This window comes from Hermetia illucens, chromosome 1, assembly GCF_905115235.1.
Source record: "Hermetia illucens chromosome 1, iHerIll2.2.curated.20191125, whole genome shotgun sequence".
Classification (NCBI taxonomy): domain Eukaryota; kingdom Metazoa; phylum Arthropoda; class Insecta; order Diptera; family Stratiomyidae; genus Hermetia; species Hermetia illucens.
The window spans coordinates 91,899,329-91,925,144 of NC_051849.1; the positions used below are offsets into that span (position 1 = coordinate 91,899,329).

At 40.5% G+C, this 25,816-nt stretch overlaps 1 long non-coding RNA gene across 1 annotated transcript; it reads right to left on the bottom strand.

Annotated features, from left to right (window-relative positions):
* Positions 1-12,867: 12,867 nt before the first annotated feature.
* Positions 12,868-17,603, bottom strand: LOC119661784. Its single transcript, XR_005250616.1, has 5 exons — positions 17,526-17,603; positions 16,916-17,468; positions 16,586-16,811; positions 16,340-16,405; positions 12,868-12,994 (listed from the first exon to the last, which is right to left on the bottom strand). It is a non-coding gene; the product is annotated as an uncharacterized LOC119661784 (long non-coding RNA).
* Between the last annotated feature and the right edge of the window lie 8,213 nt (positions 17,604-25,816).

Consider the following 25,816-nt stretch of genomic DNA (forward strand, 5'->3'; position numbering starts at 1 on the left):
GATTTTATCCACAACTTGACAGTCATGGTATCGCTCATAGATTTCGTCATTGTGTAGACTACGGAATCGTCCATCCTCATGTAGGAGGCCAACAATTCTTCGGAGGATTCTTCTCTCGAACGCGGCAAAGAGTTCGCAATTTTTCTTGCTAAGAACCCAAGTTTCCGAGGAATACTGAGGACTGGCAAGATCATAGTCTTGTACAGTAAGAGCTTTGACCCTATGGTGAGACGTTTCGAGCGGAACAGTCTTTGTAAGCTGAAATAGGCTCTGTTGGCTGCCAACAACCGTGCGCGGATTTCATCATCGTAGCTGTTATCGGTTGTGATTTTCGACCCTAGATAGGAGAAATTGTCAACGGTCTCAAAGTTGTATTCTCCTATCCTTATTCTTCTTCGTGTTTGGCCAGTGCGGTTTGATGGTCAGGGTCAGCCTAGTCAGTCTTATTAATTTCGTCGGGATACCGAATTCTCTCATGACCGTGTACAGTTTTACCCTGGCTATGCTAATATAGGCGGTTTTGATGATGTAACTGTTGTTCATTTTCGAACGGTTTTTTCATAGCTTGCCGTACAGAGAAAATCTGATCTGTTGCTAATTTGCCTGGAGTGAAGCCTTTTTGGTATGGGCCAATGATTTTCTGGGCATATGAGGCTATATGATCTAATAAGCTAGCGGAGAATATCTTATAGGTGGTACACAGGTACGTGATACCTCTATAATCGCCGCACTGTGTGATATCTCCCTTTTCATGTATGAGACAGATAATGCCTCGTTGCCAATCGTCAGGCATTGATTCGCTGTCCCATACCTTAAGGACAAGTTGATGAACCACTTGGTGTAACCGGTCACCTCCATATTTACCCAATTCGGCTGTAATTCCATTGGCTCCTGGCGACTTATGATTTTTAAGCCGATGAATTGCACGGACTCTTTCTTCTATACTTGGTGGTGGCAGTATTTGTCCGTCGTTTTCAGTTGACGGGACCTTCAACTCGCCGATGTTCTGGTTGTCCAGTAGTTCATCGAAGTACTCAACCCATCGCTCTAATATGCCCATTCTGTCGGAAATCAGATTTCTCTCTTTGTCTCGGCAGGATGAGCATCGAGGTGTATAAGGCTTCCTCTTGCTGACTTGTTGGTAAAACTTGCGCGCCTGGTGCGGTTGTTCCCTGTACTTTTCTAGTTTACATGATGCGAGTCTATATTGGCCCCCCTATATGTTCTGACATTCATCAAGGCTGAGAGGTGGCGGCGTTCGATCAACACGTGGTCAATTTGGTTGAAAGTGGTCCCGTCGGGAGAGGCCCATGTATGTTTGTGGACCGCTTTCCGCGCAAACCAGGTACTTCCAACCATTTCGTGTGACCCTGCTAATTGAATAATCCGCAGTCCGTTATCATTTGGTTTTTCGTGTAAGCTATGGGAGCCTACTTATCGAATACGGGCTCCTTCCCTACTTGGTTGTTAAAATCCTCAAGTACGATTTTAATATCATATCTGGGACAGGCTTCGAGGGTTCGTTCTACTGCCTCGTAGAAGGTATCCTTCTCCGACTCTGCAGTCTCCTCTGTAGGGCCGTGAAAGTTAATGAGGCTTATATTTCTAAACTTGCCTCGCAACCGCAGAGTGCATAGCCGTTCGCTTATGTTTTCAAAGCCGATAACAGCAGGTTTCATTTGTTGGCTGACTAAGAAACCTACTCCGAGCACATGGTTTACTGGATGACCGCTATAATATATGGTGTAGCGGCTCTTCTCCAGGAAACCGGTCCATCGCATCTCTTGTAACGCTCTTATATCAGTCCTATATTAGGACAGGGTATCGGCTAGCTGCTCATCAGCTTTATCTCTGTACAGGGAGTGCACGTTCCATGAGAAAATGCGCAAGTCGTTAATCCGTTGTCGTTGCCGGGTTCGTGGTTCTAAAGTCCATCCTGTCCGAGGCCTTTCGTGGCTCTGTAACGTCAGTTTTCCGTGTAGGGTTGTCAGCCCTACCCAACCCGCAACCTGGAAGACCAGTGGGTACAGTTTGTCCCGTTTTTAGACGCGGGAGACTCGCCTTCATCCTTCTCCGTCGTTACGAAAGAGCTCCCAGCGGTCACCACGTGGAGGTGGAGATAGGGTTTGGTAGTAGAGCTATTGGTGTTGGTTCAGCAGGCATTTACCAGGTTTACCAGGTACCCTTTGATCACCATCAATGATTTATCCAGCCACAAAAGCTTTGGAAAAATAATAAATGTTTGTGATAAACCAGAATAAAATAAGTAGACATAAGTAGACACCTGAATTGATATTGATCGATGAAAAGTGCTAAACAAAGTTGTGCAATTAGGAAAGGCGCTAATGCGTTAAAGTTTTGTCCGAAATAAAATCTTATTAAAAACGATTCAATGTCTCTCTGTCCTTCTGTCCGTCTGTCACACGAGATTTACTCCTAAACTGCTTGCGTGCAACAAGTTGCATAATTTGCTACTGGCTTTAAGGGGAGAGGGGAGCATTATTAGGCCTCAAAATACGTTACGATGTCTGCTTAAATTAATAATTAATAATAGCATATTTTAGACATTTTCCCGAAAGCCCCCCTTAGGTTTATGCTAGAAGTAGTGCATCAGAATAAGCAATAATATAAGACACAATTCTAGAAAGTTTCAAGGCAATCTAACTATTACTGAGAAAGTTATAGAATGTCGAAATTTTGTATTCCATGTGAATTCATCGTACTCCAATGGATCTGAGCCTGTCATCTAGTAACTGCGGGCCGCACTAATTTGAGAAGCAACTCGCCTCTTTCCGCAACACTCATCCTTGAACAACAGTAGTTGTATTAGCTGAAACCCGTCTAGACAATATAATTTATATCCTTGTCAGGGTTTGAATTAAACAAAAAATAAAGAATAATGCCACCTCTGGCTTCTTTCGATTGCGCTACTCTGCAGGATGGAGGCGCGAGGCAGCGTTTGATCAGATCGCCTCCACCTTACGATTGACACTAACCAGGCACAACATTTTTTCCCGGATAGTGTTCCAGCCAGTTGGATGTATATCTACGTTAGTGCCAGCGGTATTCAATTTTTGCACTTATATATGTACATATGTATGCTTTCTCGCATGTAGTTAAGTAGAAATATTCAGGTTCGTACTACCAATTTAGAGAGGTATGTTAACATATATATATATATGTACACGTTACCATTCGTATTGATGTTTATTTAGGATGAACATAATATTTTTCTGAATGTAATAACGCAGTATTTCTAGCGATTAAATTATTCGAAATAATAAAAACTTGTTTCTCTTATTCGCTAGTCTTAATTTATTGGTCTTGCAAGTAACGATATTTCGGGAACCACTTGTTCCCTTCATCAGTGCTAACAGGTCCTTGAGAGTCTCTTGCAAATACCGATATTTCGGGAACCACTTGTTCCCTTCATCAGTACTAACAAGCCCTTGAGAGTCTCTGTCGGTATTTGCAAGACCAATAAATTAACACTAGGGAATAGGAAGAACAAGTTTTTATTATTTCAAATAATATTTATGTCTTTAATTTGTACATATATGTATTTCAAACTTTCCAATCCTCCTGCCAAACGACCATTCCCCGGACAACATTTTCTGATGATAGCACTTCACCTAGATTTTCCTCTAGGTTCCTCCTTTCTTCCACGAAGTTCATCGACCCTTTTCTGACTGGTCCGACCTGATAAGGATAAGGAAGAAATTGACCTAGTGTTATAAATGTTCCCCATTTCGGTTGCCAGGATGTCAATCGGCATCATTCCCGAGATGACGAACGCCGCATCATTTGAGACGGTCCTTAAGACACACGCACCCTTAAGGCTGTTCTTCTGTAGACCGCACTCAGTTTATGTGCAAACTGGGACTGCATACAACAAGATAGAACTCACCACCCTGGCTATGAGCAGCCTGCAAGTATGCCGCGGTACCCCTACGTTCGGCACCATCCTTGCCAGAGCCGTACTCGTGGTCGTAAGTATGCTCTATGTGCCGCTTAGAATTAAGTTTTCCGTCTGTCATCGCCGCCAAATATTTCATGGCCGGTTTGGAAGTGATGATACGATTCCCAATTCTAATGCAGGCATAACTTGTCTTACGGCGCTTAGTGATGAGGACCGCTTCCGTCTTTTCCTCTGTGAGTGTCAGTCCACAACTCTCTAACCAAGCCTTAACAACATTGTTTGCTTCGCTTGAGTACAACTCAGCATCTTCGAGATTCTTTGCAACTACAATCAGTGCTATTTCGTCAGCGTAACCCAACACTGGGGCCTCCTCCGGCACCGGAAGGTTAAGTACATCATTATACATGATGTGGTCTATCATCAGAACGTGCAAATAACAATTGACAATACCAGGGAGGTAGGTGGGAACACTAATCGTTACCAGAGACTTTCGTACAAGATCCCAATTGCTTGAGTTGAATGCATTCCTTACATCCACTACGCAATATTTGCTGGTTCAACCCTTTCCGTGAATTGGATTTTCGGCCAAGCCAGTAACCATTTTGATGGCATCAATGGTTGATCTGACTTTGCAGAAATCATACTACCGATCTGAGAGGCTTCCCCGGCTCTCAACAGGCGGGAGTAATCTACTGTTGATTAGTCGTTCTGACATTTTCCCCACAGAGTCCAAAAGACATATAGGTCTGTAGGATTTTGGCACACCTAAAGGTTTACCAGCTTTCGGCAGTAGCATTACCTTCTGCCGCTTCCATGATGCAGGAAACATCCCCTCGGACATGAACGCTTCGAACAACTCAGCGAACGTATTCTTTCTGGATTTAACGGCAAGTTTAAGGGCCCTATTCGGTACGCCATCCAGACCCGGGGCTTTGTTATCTCCTATTCTAACGCAGATCACCAACAACTCGTCACTGGTGACTGATGGAATCGACGCCATATTCAGGGGGCGTTGAAAGGTTTCAATAACCCCCTCTTCCTGAGAAAATAATCCCTGCTTTATTTTGAACAAAAGTATAGGGCACATGAACGGCCTTTGAATCGTCGTGTCACGGTATTATAGGCGCTACCCCATGGATTTATGTCCGCTTCCGAACAGGGCTCATTTAAACATTCCCTCGTATTCCGCTTGCGGGCTTACCTATAGGCACATATAGACAATATCTTATCGAAAAAATCCAAAAATTGTCGCTACATCACACATGAACGCGAAAAATTAAACCGATAAAACAGTACTGGTGATTAGTGAAATCAAAATTGACTAAAGTACAAACATAGTCTAGGCACCATACGTAGTCCTACTGGTCAAAAGCTTCATCCATGAAACAAAGGTACAAATATAAGACGAAAACAACTGCAGAAAATTAATAGCCAATATTAGGCGATGATAGCTTTACGGTTTCTTACCAGGGGAGAGGCTATTTATATAAAGGAGCACTTAACATCTGCGAGCCGCTTCAGTCATGCTGCTCCCAAGGCAGAGATGAGGCGCGTCTGACAATTTGCCTCTGCCTTTGTGAGCCGTAGAGCCGTCATCTCCTAATATTTTTAAAGTTTGGGTGGTAAGCCCCAAACGAGGGGTCGGTGAACCAAAAAATATTGCTCCCCATTTGGTCCGAGCCAACATCAAGTGTATGTGGACGTATGACTCCGCAATTCTTAAAAAAGATATAAGTAATAGCCAACTTTCACAAAAAGGTAAGAAGTACTATATATATCATCATCATCATCAACGGCGCAACAACCGAAATCCGGTCTATGCCTGCCTTAATAAGGAACTCCAGACATCCCGATTTTGCGCCGGGGTCCACCAATTCGATATCTCTAAAAGCTGTCTGGCGTCCTGGCCTACGACATCGCTCCATCTTAGGCAGGGTCTGCCTCGTCTTCTTTTTCTACCATAGATATTGCCCTTATAGACTTTCCGGGCTGGATCTTCCTCATCCATACGGATTAAGTGACCCGCCCACCGTAACCTATTGAGCCGGATTTTATCCACAACCGGACGGTCATGGTATCGCTCATAGATTTCGTCATTGTGTAGGCTACGGAATCGTCCATCCTCATGTAGGGGGCCAAAAACGCGGCAAAGAGTTCGAAATTTTTCTTGCTAAGAACCCAAGTTTCCGAGGAATACATGAGGACTGGCAAGATCATAGTCTTGACGTTTCGAGCGGAACAGTTTTTGCAAGCTGAAATAGGTGCTGTTGGCTGCCAACAACCGTATGTGGATTTCATCATCGTAGCTGTTATCGGTTGTGATTTTCGACCCTAGATAGGAGAAATTGTCAACGGTCTCAAAGTTGTATTCTCCTATCCTTATTCTTCTTCGTGTTTGTGTTTGACCAGTGCGGTTTGATGTTGTTGGTTGATTCGTCTTCGGTGCTGACGTCGCCACCATATATTTTGTCTTGCCTTCATTGCTGTGCAGCCCAAGATCTCTTGCCGCCTGCTCGATCTGAATGAAGGCAGTTTGTACGTCTCGGGTGGTTCTCCCCATGATGTCGATTTCGTCAGCATAGGCTAGTAGTTGGGTGGACTTAAAGAGAGTCGTACCTCTTGCATTTACCTCAGCATCACGCATCACTTTCTCAAGGACCAGGTTAAAGAGGACGCATGATAGGGTATCCCCTTGTAGACCGTTGTTGATGTCGAATGGTCTTGAGAGTGATCCTGCTGCTTTTATCTGGCCTCGCACATTGGTCTGAGTCAGCCTAGTCATTCTTATCAATTTCGTCGGGATACCGAATTCTCTCATGGCCATGTACAGTTTTACCCTGGCTGTGCTATCATAGGCGGCTTTAAAGTCGATGAATAGATGGTGCCTGTTGTCCATATTCCAACAGTTTTTCCATCGCTCGCCGTACAGAGAAAATCTGATCTGTTGCTGATTTGCCTGGAGTGAAGCCTCTTTGGTATGGGCCAATGATGTTCTGGGCGTATGGGGCTATCCAGCCTAGCAAGATAGCAGAGAATATCGTATAGATGGTACTCAGCAACGTGATATAGAGGTCTATAATTGCCGCACTGTGTGATATCTCCCTTTTTATGTTTGAGACAGATAATGCCTCTTTTATATATACCAATTGGAAAACTCCAAAGGTGTTATAGTGGTGATAAAACGGATCAAATTAGGTATAGAGTTATTAGAAATTAAATAAAATCTGTAAGGTGGAAAATCCCAGGTGAGGTCGGTATATAAATTTATAAACCGCGATAGAATAGTCAGAATGGTCAAGAATTTGGTCACACGAAAATATACTTCAATCTACCCAGTATCTGTATTATTTATTGAGATCTGCATTTCAAAAAAAAAGGGAGAAAGTTAATGCTAAAGGCTATAGCCATTGTGGTGGACCACATACGGCCAACTACACAGTTGCCTAGTCTACGCTGAAATTGACCAAAAACCGCAACGAAACAACGAATTCAAGGCGTCGAAACAAATACCATTTGCGGTTGAAGGCTCTAAAGTCATATTTCGACAAGGCGTGAGCTGTACTAGCGTTTTGAAGTCTACACCTTAAAGTCGAGAAGATACAAACGCTTCTTCTGACAATCTGGAAGGGCTCCTGCTTACACTGACTTAAACGGTGAATCAGTTTATGGTGTCGATGCAAAGCATGATGCAAGAAATAATGGATAATCAGTTCCAGATCTCACAGGTCATCCTCAGAAGTAAATAAACCAATATGTCAAAGAAATCGATATAATGCTCATATCCAAAACCCATCTCACTCACAATAACCATTTTTAAAATCTTTCGAAAGGAAAAGGAATGTTTATCATGTGCTATATTAAGCATTACCTTTTAGAGGATTACTGCAAAGATTACTTCCAAGCAACTTCAATCTAACTACTGCAGTGGACCAGCGATATAACCGTTACCAAGCTCGACTATCTTCCAAAGTTTAAACTGATTTCTCAAGCATTCGAAGAATTTTTCAAAAGGTCAGGTCAAAAGCTATTCCTCCTCCATTTACTGCAAATGGAATCAAGACAAATAGTGATGGTTACGCCGAAAGGAAACTTCTCATTCAGCGAGACAAATTGGTTCAGTTTTTGAAAAATAAGTGGATCCAAAGAAACCTTCAAGATATGACCTAATCACAGAAAAAATGGTGGAAGGAATTTCTAGGTGCCGCAGTTAATCACATGACTTACATATCCAATGGAATCCTACGATCGCCTATTTCCGCAAGGCTTGGAAGGTTTCAGAAACTGCAATAACTCCTAAATTAGAGGAGGACGAAACGCAGGTCGCATTCTACAGGCTCATAAGTCTGCTACCTTTACTCTCATAGTTCGGAAAACTACTACTTACAACACCTCTAGTGGAAAACAAAGTGATTCCCCAGCACCAGTTTGGCTTGGAAACATGGTAGAATAAAACGAGTTCACAGCATTATCCCTGGAATAAGGACCGCACTGGAATAAGGAAGTATTGGTCAACCGTCTTTTGGCGCAAGCCTTCAGCAAAATATGGCACGAAGCTTTGATTTTTAAAATATAAAAACTGCTTCCAGTACCGTTTCAGGCAATTTTGAAATCTTTTCTCTTGGAACGGAAATTAGGGTAAAATACAAGAACTTCACGTCTCGCGATTACAACATCCAAGCTGGAGTCCCCCAAGAAAGCGTTCTTGGGCCGACACTCTTCCTCATCATTACCTCGGCCCTACCAACTGATATTAAACTGATAATCTCAACGTCAGATGATACTGGCATTTTAAGTATCCACATCATGATTCAGCTTGCATCAAAAAACTTACAAATCCAGCAAAAAGGAACTGAAAAGTGACTTACAAAATAGGAAATCTACGTGAGCGTAATCAAGTGCTATCACTTCACTTTCACCCTGAACCAATAAAACTGCGCTAAGATCCCAACCAATGGTGTAATGATCCCTCAACAGAGTGCAGACTGAGGCACTTTACGCCTCAGTTTGCACCTGGATAGTCGATTAATGTGCAGCGTAGTGTCACTCGATTAAAAACGGGAAACCGGAAGCTCTGCGCTTCGGGTATGAAAGCTTTTGTTTGTTTCTTCTGTGAGTATAGTTCAGTTTATCCTATCTATTGTACGTAGCCCGTAATGTATACGCATTTGACATGTCAAACTACTCACTTTATTGTGATATTAATATTTAGTACTTTGGGTCGCAGTAAATTTACACGGTAAAGATAATTTTGAGATAGTGAAACTTTGTTAGTAATGTTATGATTTTGATTAAACTTGGGGATAACATCATTCATACTATAATATAATCTATATTACTGAAAAATGTTATAACTCTAGGAGTTTCAACTTAATTTCACCAAAAAAATGCGGTAATATATTATAATTAACATAATTTGAGCAGATATCGACGTAGAAAGTATTTTCAGATCTGGTCACCGCATAGAGGCGGCTTCCTCATTTCTTTTTCAGATTTTTCGGCTGTGCAGTTTCTGAGACTGGGTCCGTTAAAGAAATTTCGACCCATCCCATTCCCTGCCTTTCCAATAAATGTCAAAACTATGACTAGCATTAAAAAGTACTAAGACTATAGTCGGTAAAAAAAAAAATGTGCACCCCCCTTTTACCTGTATGAACCTTCCTCTCGGCAGAATGTTTTGCGTAAAAGCTCTTCCGTGATCGCGTAATCCTTGGCGGTCTTCGTCCACTTGTGGTTTCTCATTACCTATCATTCTAAACATCTCAGAGTCCTCCACATTAAAGTAGGCCGTTGTGCATATCCATATGCATATATTATGACAAGCTATTCATTTTAGTTCTTAGACTGTAGTAACTCTGCACAAAAGGTTTTCACCAAACTTGGAAGTATCGTGTTGTATATTGTAATTCTAAGATGGAACTTAAAGGGGTTTTCCATCTTGATTCTAAAAAATACAGTAACAAGCCATTATTACCTTTTGTTAAGGAGATATGGGTATGGAGGGTATTTCGAAGCAACTTTGTGATTTTTACTTCCAATGAGTCGAAATTTGTTAAGATTTCGAATTGGGCGCTTCAATGTGATAACTGAAAGAGACTAAAATCGTCCTGGAACTTATCAAAGGACACCTCGAAAACAGGCTAAAATCTCTCATATCGACAGCATTAGCACCTTTCAGATCACTTTCTTGCAGATCGTTCGAGAGGGTCATGGCGGGGTGGAAGCATTCAATTGGCTGTCATCTTTCTTCCAACATTTCGCCTACGCGGATGTCATATGCTTGGTCCGTCACAGAATCAATAGCTCTGTATTCGGAAAGGGAGGCAAGGACCAAGCTTCTTATTATGTCTGGTCATCGCACTTTTCCTACTTGCAATAACGGGTAGGAAATAGAAGGTTTTGAACAATTTGTTCATCTAGGAAGTGTTAGCCACATAGCATCAATACATATTGCCAAGCCAATATAATTTCAGCATCGAGATACTCTCGTCTCCATAGATATTATATAAAGAATGATTCCTTGCAATTAAAAAATACTAAAATGGAATTACTTTTCAGTTTCAAATTTGAACCCCAAGTTCCGCTACTCCAAAAATACTCCCTAAATCAGTCTGTTGCAAATTGTATTGTAAACTCATCTCCGGGTTGGACTGGATGTACATACATATATTCATAGTTTTGTTGGATAAGTCCTGACACAAAGGGCAATATAGTGAATAGTGGTGGCGCAACAGAGTTCATATTCTCTGAGAGTACGTATGAGATGTGGTGGTTTGTTTGGAAGTTTTATGGTCGATTTACAGTCACGATAATGATCCCCAGTTTGTCCTTGGAGCTGTTGACGACTGATAGGTTTATCGTTTTTGGAAGGCGTTTGTGTTTCACGTACACATCATGCATTTTGTACCGTGATGTAACTGGGGTCTTTGGGATTATCCCTTTATTGAATTAACTTCGTCGATTGTTGAATATTGTGACAACTTATACTTCCCTCCGTTCCTCCCCTATTTTAGTGCTTGGTTCAAAGGATAACCGATTTCAACTTATTCAACAAATTCTGCATTGCAATCGTATTCTGTTGTTTTCTATTTACGCTGTGGGAAATATAACGATGGAACATCATGTGGCTGGTTGTGGGGGAAATTTGATTGAAATGGTATTATGGTATTACCATTTTGATGGAGCTATGAATAATAATCATGAGCATGTGCCTGAAAATTGGCTTTAGTTATTTCTATTCGGATGAAAATAGACACTACACAAGAGTATTTCAAAATGGACGACTGATTTCTTTTCTGATTTCATGCATTCCTTACAATTGAAAATATTATAATTTAAAAGTAACCGGAAAATCAAACAGGCTTTTCGGAGTGGTGTTGGATTTAAGACATTCAATGGCTGTCATGAATAAGTAAACAAGCCCCACCTTGGATTTGCTTTGTATACCGGCAAGCATAAAAGTCTGTTTTAAAGAATCTTTACTTCTTTGATACTGTTTTCATACTGTTATCTTTTATAGTAGGTGAAATTTATATTAATTTTGTCCACCATTAGTTTGTTGTACGGGAAAATGTAAGTGAACAAACCAAGTTTAGTTGACTTTTTTGCTTATAATATTAAAATAAAGTAGCTTTATTTATTAAAGACAGACAATTAAAAACCAAAAAAAGGGTGGGTAAAAATAAAGCAAGTGTTTTTCGACTAAATAAGAGTAAACTTTATATAACAACATAGTATATAATTAGCAATTTAGGCTAAAAAATGCCGGATGGAATGTGCCTAAGTACAGGAGAGCAAAATGTTATCATTAATCTCCACAATAAAGATGAAACCCTTGGAAGTATTGCAGCATTTTTAGTAATACCACGGTCACCGGATACAATGTTGTAAAAACTTGCAAGTAGGAGGCCCCGTTGAGCGTAGATATTCTAAAGGACAATCAAAAATTGCATCAACAAGGATTGATACAAAAAATAAAATCATCTCAGTAACGGATCCACTACTTTCTGCTCTAAAAATTTGAAATAAACATGTGCCATATGGAAAGACAGTACCATCTTTATCCACTATTCACAGAAGGCCCTAGGAAGACGGAAAACATGGCCGAGTTATGCGGACAATTCTATATGTGAATAAAGCGAACCTGCAAAAATGCAGTTCTATGCAGATAATATTATAAAATCAGAAATCTTTTGGCATAAAATACTTTGGAAGAATGGATCAATGATTCTTATGAATAATAGTAGTGACCAGATGTAACATATGTTTGGTGCAATGTAACCCTGTTCAAAACCACCTTTAAGTGTAATGACGAGGGCTTAATAGTTTAGGGACGTATTTCTGCCAATTGAGAACGCAAAATATCCGTACTGGAAGGCAAGGTAAATTAGCAAGTTTATCTTAATTTGATAAAAAATGTCATGGTGCTAGAAGGCAAGTTTTTAATCGGCCTCGGTTTTATTCTACAACTGGGTAACGCACCAATTCACAAGACCAATTGTTTCAAAATACATATCTGAAGTGGATTCATTCTGGCTACTTCAAGGCCTTGGGATATCGTCCATCGAAAGTGAATGGGTGGGACTCAAAACAAAAAGAAGTGAGAGAACTGCTGGAATTTGGATGTATTGAAGCATTTAATTTTGCAGGTTTGGCCTACTTTTTCTCGAGAAATGTGCAGAAAGGACGTGCTGCGCTTATCAAGTCAGTTGGCAAGGGTGTCGCTAAATAATGGCGGCCATTGTGGACCTTAATAATTTTGTTTACTTATTTATGGAGCATAAAATTTTATTATTGTAACTTCTTTTATAATATAAGGGAGTCGTGTATTTTGAGTTACATTTTATGTTATTATTTATGTTATCACTCGTGTTATGTTATCACTCGTTTTTCAGTTTCTAAAAAGAAAAGTTGAAAAAATGGATTTGAATTCAAGAGATAGGGTTGTTTACTTATTTATGACAGCCACTGTACATAGTCTTCAGATTCTGATGTTCTCGGCAATGGGGGCTTTGGCTTTGGATATAATCTTTGTTCTTGTGTTCAATTTGCCTTTGTTGAATCTATGTATTACCCACACTAACAAAAATAGTAAAAAAAACATAGATAGGGGTAATTAAAATATTAAGGAATAATTGAAATAAAAATCAAACGAAGTTACAAATGCTATTTGCCATCTAATTTTTACTTAAACTAATCAATTTTATGTTCTCATAATCAACGTAAATAAGCTTTCAAAGTAAATTCAAATATTAATTGAAAACAAAACCTCTGGTGTCCGGGATTACTCACGATTTTTCAAGACTTTTGATGAAAAAAAAAATTAATTGAAAAAATTATTTGAAAAAAGAAGTATTTCAAATCTTTTACGTTAATCGGATGAAAACTTCTCGAGTTCTACTGCTCGCGGATTGAAGTTTAAAACCAGTATGACTTTTCGAATCATAAGGACCCCAGCATGATACAACTGTCTACTACATCACATGACGCTCTGATCGTAACTTGCTAAATAAATTCATTGTTAAATTAGACGTGTTCATTTTTCATTATATTCACTTATTAACCAATTATCAACGTGGTAATCGACTAAATAATAAACAAGTCGGAATACCGGAAGCTGGCGCTTCGGGTATAAAGGTTTTGTGTTTATCTTACACATTCACATTTTTCCATTTGTATATGGCTAAAAACCCAAAATATTCTTTCATATTTCTTTCAAACTACAAAATATACGTGCTTAGGGTATATACAAATAAACATTGCCTATAACCGAATACTATACTTATATATACATGTTTATAAATTCATCGTACACATATTTCCGATTTACTTCGAGTAGTTGATATTGATATATAAATGATTAACAAACTAAAAGGAAATGTTTCCCTGCGACCTCCCATTCATGTGAGCTCACCTTGTTGCGGTGTTGACGAATTGATATGTTATGATGACGTCATACACGTTGTGCATGCAATTCACATCATGTTATTAATAATAGTTGGATTCAAACTTCCCAGAATTATGCCTTATGTTATCGCTTATACCACTGGCATATTTTGAACTTCAGCATGAACTTAAGGGGGATTCCCGACTAAATTTGGAAAATGTGCTAATATACCATTATTAACTTTATTTATGCAGATATCCGAAAGGGATGTATTCCGAGGAGTAGATTTCGTTTATATACACCACAGTGGTTTTTATCAGACTTTTTGGTTAGATAGCATCTGGAAACGAAACCTCTTACACTTTTTGAGGGTCATATTTTGAGCCTTCACTCCCCCACGTTTCCGCCGAGATTAAATGTGGAACCAATTTCGAAAAGTCTAATTGAGCCCTTTCATTTGATACTCCACATGGAACCTCTCATAACACAAAATGGCGCGACTTTTCTTACTGGGTAATTACGGACTTCCGAGATTGCCCCACACAAATCGTCCGCCATTACCCAACGCACAAGGAAACATAAAATTTTTATTTGAGGTTAGAATCCTGGAATGCATATGGCGACTACTTGAAAACATTGCTTAAGCAGACATTAATTCTAAAACAGCTCGAAAACCCGGTATAAAAGGTTTTGTTTATTTCTTATGTAAGCATATTTGAGTGCAGAACTATCTCATTTGTACGTAGCTGATACAATTTGGATCAAACTTAGGTATATCATGCTTTATAGTACAGTCTATACTGTTGCAAATTTTTATAACCCTAGGGTAAACTTAGGGGAGGTTTGTAATTAATTTCCCAAAAAAAAGTAAAATACTATTACTAACTTAATTTGAGTAGGTATCGATACCGTATAGATTTTTCGGTCTCTTACAGGAATCGTCACTTTCAACCCCCCGTACTCCCCACCCTTCTTACGAACTAGGATTCGAAATGTTTCATGTGATACCCAACATGACATGTGTGAGCCCCCTTAAAGTCAACAGAAAGATATGACTCAGTGCATACAGTTCCCACTTTCTCACTATGCCAATCCGTATAATCATTCCTGGGAAAAGTGCACCTGACAGACAGGCAGACAGACATTGAACCGATTTTAATAAGGTTTTGTTTTACAAACAAAACCTGAAAAACCGGAATTAAACATTTCGCTCAAAATAATTTTACCTGTATCCAAGTTTACTTCAAATTAAGACGAAATTTTTGAAAAACAATCCAGTTAACTTTCCTTGTTCAGCGGATGCGACCTAACCTCCCTACTATGAAATAACAAAAAAACTGAGACGTGATAAAAAATATGAAATTGGGACTGTAAATTTATATTTAAAAGAGCATTTGAGTACATGCCACTAAATTTCTGGGTAGCTTCCAATAATTGTAGGGGAGTGCTGCAAGTAAGATGAAACGCAAAATTTTTGACCAAAACTCGAAAAAAAATTTAATTCCAGGAAAAATTCCAGGAAATTTTATGTTAAAGATTAAAAATTCCTAATTTCCCATGAAAAGTAACTGGTTTGAAAATCGAAAGTTCAACTGAAAACTGGAAAATTCTTCCTATTCGTAGGAAAATACTGGTATAACTGGGTATATATGATATTTATATGAACCTTATAAATATGAAAGGTCGTTTAATTTTCATGGAAATTGCAATGTATTTGATCATCGTAGGAAAAAAGCTAAAAATCTTTTGCAACCTTTTATTTCAATCAGGCAACATCCCATCCAATTCTACGTCTCTCCAAGGTTTGAAAGTTTTCAGAAGTTAAATGATTCCTAAATTTGGAAAGGACCAAACGCCAGTTGCATCATTTAGCCCTGTAAGTCTGCTACTCATCCTTTCAAAGGTGTTCGAAAAATTGCTACTTTCAAAAATATCACCACATCTAGTGAAAAACAAAGTGATTCCTCAGCACAAGTTTGGCTTTCGAGAGAAGCATGGTACAATCGAATAAGTTCACAGGATCGTTTCTGAGGTAAGGAGCGCACTGGAGAAAAGAAGTGTGCCTGCCATGTAACTGTCACCCTGAACCGAAAAAACTACGGTAAGGTCTCAAGCATTGGTATAACGTTCTCTCAACGGAATGAAGTAAAGTATTTCGGTTTGCACCTGGCAAGAAAGCAGTGCAATAAAGCTGAGAACAAAAAATATGTATTGGCTTCTAAACAAAAACCTTACGTTGGAACTTGTCTACAAACGCTTGTGGGCTTCAGTGTGTACATCTAACTTCGAGTTGCTACGGAGAGCCCAATCCAGGATACTAAGATTTTATCATTGGTGCACCCTGGTAAATGAAAAACGAAAGCATGTACAGTGGCCTTCAAATTGCGACAGTGACAAGATCCCATTGCTGGTGACAAAGTACAAACCAAGGTTAGCTTCCCATCCTGAACCCTCGGCCCAGTGAAAGTCAATTAAAAAAATAAGAAAATTCTAGAATGTAAATAAAGACAAACAAAACGTTGTGTATTTAGACTAACCTGTAATCTTACTTTGGGGATAATGTATTCTATAGCAATGGCGGGGAATACATCCAAATTTTAACTCTAAAATTTGAAAACTTATTGTTAGTTTGTATTTAGAAAGATTCAATAAAATAAATATTTCGTAAAAAAATGATACACAATTTGAAAAATAAAGTAATTCTTATCCTTTTCTTTTCCTGTTATTAGCATTATAATGTTATGTGCTTTTGTATGCTAGCACACAATTAAATGCAAATTTACCTAACGGACTGGTGCAAGCAACAGAAAAGCATCCATCTATGTAAGGCTTTGGAACTGCCGAATGCCAACAACACCGTTCACATCAGCAAGAGCAGCCTAGGATTTTTTGTAATCATTGCACCCAATTTTCGGTTAATTCTTTTGAGGCAGAGAATGGGTGGTTTTTTTTGTTCGTTGCAACATTCTCTAGCTTCTGTTCAAATTTCATCCGGTGCGCCTTGTATCGCTTGTTCGTAATATACATAATTGTCATTAAAAGTGAGGATTAGTATAGAAAAACAAAAAATTATCCTTTTTGGCTTCGAAACAAGTAAAAAAGTGCATACTTACTTTCTTCTTCTTCTTTCAATTGTGCTTCAGTAGAAGTCGGTCTTTGGCAAATCACAATTGCCTTTGACTAGGCTCTGTTCTATCATGCATGGTCTGTCCATAAAAGCTTGTCCATGTTAGTATAAGTGGCGGCTTCTGGTTTGTCGCATAAAACATACAAATATCCGTGGCGCCGAATTCACCATACATCGTCCACCCTGAATGGGCCGTTATAGGCGTGAAAATCACAGATTTCGATGGTCGGTCCTCCATTGTGGTTCATTGTCCACATCCCGGCCAACAATTCCCGCTCTTCGTCAATTTGAAAGTGGACTTGAAATTATACATCTAACGTATTTCCTGTCGTCATTTCTGCAGTTGCTTTCTTCTCTCTGTAGAACTTGTCACCGATTTCGATCTAGTAGGTCACTTCTATCATCAAAACGTTCATTTCTTTCTTTCCTGAGTTTCTTGCTCGTTTGTTTCGACTGCAAGATTCTTAATTGCATAATTTACCTGATCCCTTTTTTCCAATACCGTGGTCTTTTTTTGATATTACTTAATTCGATGTTTGCTTTCAAAAAAAACCTTACTTGAATAAGATCCTTCATTGATAGTTATTAAAATTTACAATAGTTGCTGAATGGGAGGTGTTTGCTTAGAAATTCGTAGCCGCCAGACTGTTTCCTTGTCAAATATGATATGACTGACTAGAGTAACTTCATCGCTTGCTATTCAAATAGCGCACTTTATCAGCTTATCAGCTGACACGTTCAATTTAAGTTTCATTCTTTGTGAAAGTATGTTAATGTTACTTACCCATACTGAATTTCTATCTGATGATCATGAACATCTAAAATATTTGGCTGGGTTTCTATAAAAAAAAATTCGACAGCTTGAGCAATGATACTTTTACTAGCTCCAAAAACAGTAGTTCATCTTTCGACTAAATTTCATCAGTTGATATGGGCGTTTCTTTTTCATCAAGGTGCAGCTTAACAACTAAAATAATAACAAAGTAAACCATTCAGTAATAACTTATACTTACTGTCAGGCTCTAATTGAGACAGCACCCCCCAGCGAAATCAATTGGCTTCCACCCGCCATCCATCGATTTGAGGATGATCGTGCAAGAGAAATGGCCCGTTTTTTGTAGATCAAGCTTTCGGTATTGAAGACGACGTGTTATTCCCCTCAAGATGGCTTTCTTCCTCAAGTTATTAGTAATCATCATCTCTCCGTATTCTTCAATCCTTTCTGAAAAGTTGCCGTATGTCAGGGTTTCGAAATGGTTAGACAAGGAGGCTTACAGGTGGAGTTCATAAATACAATGATAACCACAACGGAAGTAATAACAGCAACACAACCATCTAGAGCTGAAATTTATAGAAGGAGGGTCAATATACCAGATTCACAAGTCTTCGCAACTAAAATGGTCGATTGAAACTTTTGACACACACACCTTTGCCGGTGGAAAAAATGTTGAAATCATCAGCTATTTAGCGACGCGCTGGAATAGATGGTACGCTGAAAGGCGAAGGAGAAAAGGAAGAACCTTAACAAGTTCAGAGTGGTATCAAGGGAAGCGGACGGTTCACCATCGGCCATGGACAATAAAAATTACACATGGGGATGGAAGAGCTCATTAAACTTCGGTCGAAGAATGAATAGAAAGAGATATTCTCCGGAACAGTCCAGACCACCCTGGTTGCCAAATTACTCGTTTGCTATCTCCAACCGACGTCTACCCAAGCAATAAGGGCCTACACGTTTTTCTATACAAGAAAAAGGACGCAACTATGGGATTAGTCAGATGAGACCAATCTCAGGATAGAAATCACATCACACTGCAGAGGACAAAAGTGGGCATAATTAACGTATTTGAGGAAGCTGCGAAAAACTTCTCGCTAGCGAAATAAGGAAAACTAGGTGACCCACCTATAGGATTCAGCGAAACGCGGCGACCCGACGTTTCACGTATTTAGTCTATAGGCGAAGTATGCAAAGGGCTGAAAAAGCACAGAAAATACCTGCAAAAAGTATAAAGAAAAATAGTACTATCCACATCTTACCAGTGACTATGCGCAAGATGCAGATGGTACAAGAAGGAAAATTTGACCTGTTGCTCCTCAACGAGCAGTATCAAGACAGTGGCTTACCACGGGATATTTCGATGTATCTCCCACTCGAGAGTTTTGCCTTGTGCTAGTTTGGAGGTACCGTACATTTAAAACCATGACCAGGGAAAGATTCCTTCCAGGATCGTTGTACGGGAATAACTTTTTCTGTGTTCATTCCACACCGGACGATCTTGGTCTACTTTTCACAATTAGTTTGACGTTACAGAAAATGGGTTCCGAATTACGAAAGTGGGAGTTGTTGTTAGGGGTGGTGACTTCTGGAGGTAGTCGCTTTAACGGGGATCATCGTCTTCAATAACGATACCATATCTTCCCTCGTGCACCAATTCCTACATAGACCTTAGTGCCAATAGTGCAACTGCGGACGGCACTGAAAAAGCACGGATACTTATCACCAGTATACTACATTTCCATTCAAATAGTGAGTGGCTGCTGCCAATGTCCAAACGAATATCATAATATTATGTGAAACATCGGAAAATGTACGTACGTACGAAACTATCTTGTAAAGATTGAATGAGCCCCAAGACTTCGACACAAATGAAAGTGGATTCAATGATGAGCCTTAAGGCAGTAGCGTATAAAAGAACTCCACTCCGAACTGTTGAACAACCGAAATAGCGAATTTGCGAAGGTTTGTCTCAGGGTTCAGAGAATAGCGCGGTGTATACGAAGTCAAGGCGTGGTAACCACTGCGTGAGCATAATACTGGGCCGCGAAGAAGGAACTCCCCTGCAAATTCAATAAGAATCAAGTCGGAAAATTTTAAGCTAGACGATATAAAAGGATTTTGAATTACATGAGGCACGAGGAGTGCATGACAGTTCCGTGGGTACATAGTTAAAATTCCATTGCTCTCTAATTTTTAAAAGAAGCCGGATGCTTCAGGTATGAAAGGTTTTGTTTATTTCTTATATAAAAATAGTTTAGTGAACATTTGTTCCGTTTGTGGCTAGCACGCAATGCATATTCATATATTATGTCAGAATATTCACTTTCATGTGATAATGACTTTCAAAGTCTTCATTTTCACCAAACTTGGTAGGATCAAGCTATATATTACAGCCTATATTATTGCATTTCATGTTTATAGGATGAATTTAAGGGGGGTTCTGCAGTCAATTACTAAAAATTATAACAATATACTAATATTAACTTTATTTAACAGATAAGAGCCTATTTCAGCTTACAAAAACTGTTCCGCTCAAAATGTCTCACACATAGGGTCAAAGCTCCTGCTGTACAAGACTATGATCTTGCCAGTCCTCATGTATTCCTCGGAAACTTGGGTTCTTAGTAAGAAAAATTGCGAACTCTTGGCCGCGTTCGAGAGAAGAATCCTCCGTAGAATTTTTGGCCTCCTATATGAGGATGGACGATTCCCTAGCCTACACAATGACGAAGTCTATGAGCGATACCATGACCGTCCGGTTGTGGATAAAATCCGGCTCAATAGGTTACGGTGGGCGGGTCACTTAATCCGTATGGATGAGGATGATCCTACCCGGAAAGTCTATAAGGGCAATATCTATGGTAGAAAAAGAAGACAAGGCAGACCCTGCCTAAGATGGAGCGATGGTATAGGCCAGGACGCCAGACAGCTTTAAGAGATATCGAATTGGTGGACCTCGGCGCAAGACCGAGATGTCTGGAGTTCATTATTAAGGCAGACCTAGACCGGATACCGGTTGTTGCGCCGTTAATGATGATGAAACAGATATCGGTTGGAGCCTAGACACAGATTTTTCGGTTAGGTAGGTACAGAGAATGAGTCCGTGAAAAAAGGAGGAGTTTCCATCCTCCCCCCCTTCCCTCGTTTTACACAAAACCTTTAAAAAGGCTGGGGAGAAGTAGATTCTTCATGAATGGAGTATTTCATGTACTGCAGCTGATAAAATATTTTGTTAATAGTACCAGTTATGTTATGCTTATTTTAATTTGGTTCAAAAACTGAAAACAATGCGCAGTAATTGATTTTCATTCACCAAATTGTATGTCCGGATGGCTCAAATGGTTAGAGCGCTGGGCTGTCGTAGCGGAAGGTCGCAGTCCAAATCTCTCTGGTGCCAGAGGGATTTTTAATCGTGACTAAATTTCGGATCCCAGTCGACTTAGCTGTGAATGAGTACCTGAGTCAAATCAAGGTAATAATCTTGGACGAGCGTAATGCTGACCACATTGCCCCTGTAGTGTACCATTACGGTCTTGAATGAAGTGTTTTAACACTCTTCAAGGCGCTGATTCAATGTGGATTGTTGCTCCAACGATTACTATTTCCGAGTTATCATAATCTATGCAGATGCCGGATTTTTCCTAATACTAGCACTAAGTGCCAAGCATTTAGGCTCGGACGATCCTACCTACTTAAAAACTAAAGGGTCACTGGTGGTGGTGGCCAGTGGTAGGTCAGTGGGAGAATCCGTCGAGTACTCCCCGCAACATCGAGCACGTATGCAGAATGGTGTACTTCTGGATGGGGAAGCCGTGAGAGATTTAGGTACAATACCCTCTAGCTGACAATATTATGGGAACTACAACCACCCGTTGAAGGCGCCAAATTTCTTTGATTTCCCGAGCCAATGGCTCATAGTTCACCTTCTTCTCCACGTATTTCCGTTCAATGTTGCTATTATGGGGGAAAGCAACATCAATAATATACGCGGAGCGACCCGTCTTGTCAACTAACAGTACGTCTGGCTTGTTGTGTAAAGTGTGGCGATCAGTCAGAACTTGCCGGTCCCAATACATGCTGTAAGCAGAACTATCAAGTACTGCTTGCGGCTTATATCGGTAAACCGGGCATGTTCCCGTGATCAGTCCATGCTTGTATGCAAGGTTTTGATGAATAACCTTACATACAGCATTATGCCTGGTAATGCATTGCACCGGTGCCATAACAGTGGTGAGATGGTCCAACGTCTCTAAGGCCGAACCACACATTCCGCACTGATCGTTCTCCACCCGTTCTTTCATGATGAGCTTTTTATAAGCTCGGGTGGTGACCACGCCGGCCTGAATGACACACATGAACCCCTCCGTCTCAGTAAAGAGCTCCCCAGCACACAGCCGATGTCACGGGGCAGGTTCATCGGCTGCACAGCAGACTTTAGATGATGCATTCGGAATTTGAACATAGTTGTCAGTATCCGCCGCTGGACGTTTTCCAGATTGGTCTTCGTCCCCGGCAATATTCCGAATGCATAAGCCAGTGAAGGGATAGCGAATACATTCAACGCGCTTATTTTATTCTTCCCCGAGAGATGCGATTTCAGCACCAGCTTTACACGCTGCAGGAATTCGGACAGCAGAGCTTCCTTCAGATCACCAACTCGAGCATGGGTTCCTTGTAGAATTCCTAGGTACTTGTCTTGGTCGTAGCTTCGATGTGGAGGTCACCAATGCTATGTCCGGCATGCGACTCGTAATGACCTTTGCGGATGGCTTGGATTCGACACTTGTCTAATCCAAACTCCAACCAAATATCACGGCTGAATATGTTTATTATTCGCAGCCAACTTCTAAGATGGTCGTCAGTACCAGCATACAGCTTGATATCATCTAAATACATCAAGTGTGTCAGTTCGCAATTAGCACATACTTTATTGCAAAACCATGCCCTCTTGCTTCATTCAGTAGCTATGAAAGGGGGTTCAGTGCCATACAAAACCAAAGCGGACTCAACAAATCCCCTGGAAGATGCTTCTCCGTATACTGATGAGATCTGAGGTATTAGCACCCTCAGATGTACGCACTGACAAGGTGGTATGCCACCCTTCCATGACTGTCGCCAAAAACTTTATTAGTTTCGGATCAATGCGATACAGATGTAGGAAATCGATTAGCCAGGTATGCGGAACGCTTTCAAAAGCCTTGGCATAATCGATATAGCAACTAAAGAGGTTTTTTTTGGCCTCTAGTTGCTTGTCCTACAACTACCGAATCGATAATGAGTTGCCCTTTGCAACCCCTTGACGCAACTCGGCAGCCCTTGTGCTCCTCGAACAGAATGTTGTTGGTCTCGAAGTGCGCATTGACCCTTCCACTAATAATGGACGTAATGAGTTTTTTAGAGGTAAGGTAGGCAATTTATACTGTGTGCCAACCGACTGTGTACGCTGGTAAATTACTTATACCAAAAATTCTGCACCGGATCTAGACCTCGGCCATTGGCATGGTTGGCATGGTTCTGGACACGTCTGGAATGACTTTCGCCATGCCGTCGTAACCGACTGCATATTACAGAAAGTTTCTGTTTTAGTGCGTCCAGAATTTCATGTATGGGTGTCTCACTGGGGATGGCATAGTTCCGGTTCCCTCTGCACTTTATTCTTCACCTGTCTTCTGGCATTGCCAGTGCTGATCTGAATCAGTCTAGCAATGTCCTGCCTTAGTGGGTCCCGCCGACGTTCCAGAAGAATTTTCCATGGGGGATCTCTTTCGTCACTCAAACCAATAACACTAAAGCGAATCTTCTGACCGTGCAATCTGATAGCCGCAACTGCACCACAATACACAAGTGATTCTAGTTGCAGCAGCGACATCAACATACTGTCGAGATGCAATCTCATCATTGATTTGAGATAGAATTCCCGGAGTTGCTGGAGATGCATAGTGGCTGGGAATACCTGGTCTATGCAAGGGATCCATATCCGAGAATTCTATACACGCTCTTTTGAATTCGTCGCGAATCTCAGCGGAGGGACGGTGGAGAAGAGTGCTTCGGCGAATACTGAAATTGTTGCCTGCAGTGCGGCGTGGTGTTTTTGATGCCACCGCCTCTGCCCCCACCGACTCTCCGTCACCAGTTTCCCCGATGACCTCAAGTCGAACACGCTCCCTGATGATGGCCGGAATTGTATCGCTGCGAGTAATAAAGCGGTACTGGTCTGCGACACGCTGCACATTCACGTGCGCGAATTGCGAGAAACTCTCCACGAATCACGAATCACGACGAATTATTAAATTCAAATCAAATGGAACATCTTGCTTGTGCTATCTATAATCGTAATCGGGTTTTTAAAATAAAAATACCGTCCTATCACGTTTCGATACGGGAGCAATTAATGCAAGTAAATGAAACGAGTTATCTTATCTGATTATTAGAAATCAGTCCTTATTTTTGAGGACGTCTATACACATCTAATTCATTTTAAAAGATTAAAAAAAACTAGCAATGAGGTCTTAACTGTGTTGAGAAAACATTCTATAATTTTCTTAAAAACAACTCTTTATAAGTTCTTCCAAAGCTAATTGATTCTCTTCCAATTCCAAGAGAGTGGTTTCTTTGTAATCGCGTACCTAGATGTTCAGCAGGCTTCCTAATGCAATGAAAACATTTAATTTGTACAACTTCCACTTCCTAGGCCCATAATGCCAGCAAACGAACTAGCACGTAACCGTAGCAAATGAACTCCAAAACGATTCCGCATGAATGTTATTATGGATTACAAATGACCGTGCTCTTTGCCATTTCGCGAGTAATATTCTAGCTGTTGTTATATCATAACATCGGCATATCACTTCATTCTCCACGACCTATTCTTGAGGCTCACCGCAGATTTCTCCATTCTATGCGACCGCACGATGAATACCCGCTTAACCGTGTCCTGAGCCAGGGCCATTGTTTGCATTGGGACATTATTTGTCGGGAGAGCACTTGTTCTGTCCCATGAATGAACGGATATAAAATCCCATTACCTGCCGCAATTTAATTGGCAAATGTGGCCACTTTACGAGTTCATTTATGGCAGCCGCAAAACGATAAAACTCTGCCGGATGGAGACTATTCAACGTCATGTTGATGGGGCCATACTCCCGCAAGCTGAACAAGCATCGCGTCCCCAGTAGCCCCAAGAGTGTATTGGTACGAGATGCATCAGTGGAAATGCTCCAGTCTCCAGAGAGCTGACAAGCACTATTGAAAATATTGCAACCGCAGCCGTAATGCAAGCTGTGTCTTGATTGCAACTTGCCATTATCTCGGGAACGTAATGCAAGTAACGACTCAAGTTAATGCCAGGAACGGGGAGACTTGGGTAATGCAAGCGTTGCTCTTGCAACTTCTTGATTCTCAAAGCATCAACTCAAATAGTTCCCGGGTTAATTACGAGACGGGTATCAGCCCAATAAATCGAGCACGAAGCATACTGGGCGCGGGTTTTCGTGCAACATAGGTGAGCAAAAATATCTTCAGGTGTGCTTTTCACTTCCCTCTACTTTTGAAATGAATGAGTTTCGTATTTTAAATCTAGAATAAATTCGCAGAAAGAGGCTCAGAAATATATACATATATGAAGATTAGCCATTTAAAATCGTGAATATACAAGGGACGTGCAGAAACAAGGGCACTCAATTTGTTTGTAGAAAAAAATTCATTTAAAGAAAAAATACATATAAAGTTACACTTGTACATATGTAAGTTATTTGTCATAATAGTCCGCATCCACTTAGATGCAGGTGATGAGGCGGAAATCAACTTTTTTGATGACTCCTCCACCCAATTCTCCCTTTTTCCACCTATGTCTTCAAGGAAGTCAACAGATGGTGAGCAATGTCAGAGCAATGAGAGAGGTCTATCAAAACGTTCCATCGAAACAAGCCCTTGGAATGCTTCGTGGCGTTGGCGAAGTTAGGTTTGGAATTGTCGTGCAGCAGGACTCCTTTTATCGGTATACCCCTCCTTTTGTTTTGAATCACCTTTTTCAATTTTTTTACGGTCTCATAATATCTTGCCGTGTTGATAGTCTCCCCGTGAGGCCTGGGTCCTAAAGCACGGATATGA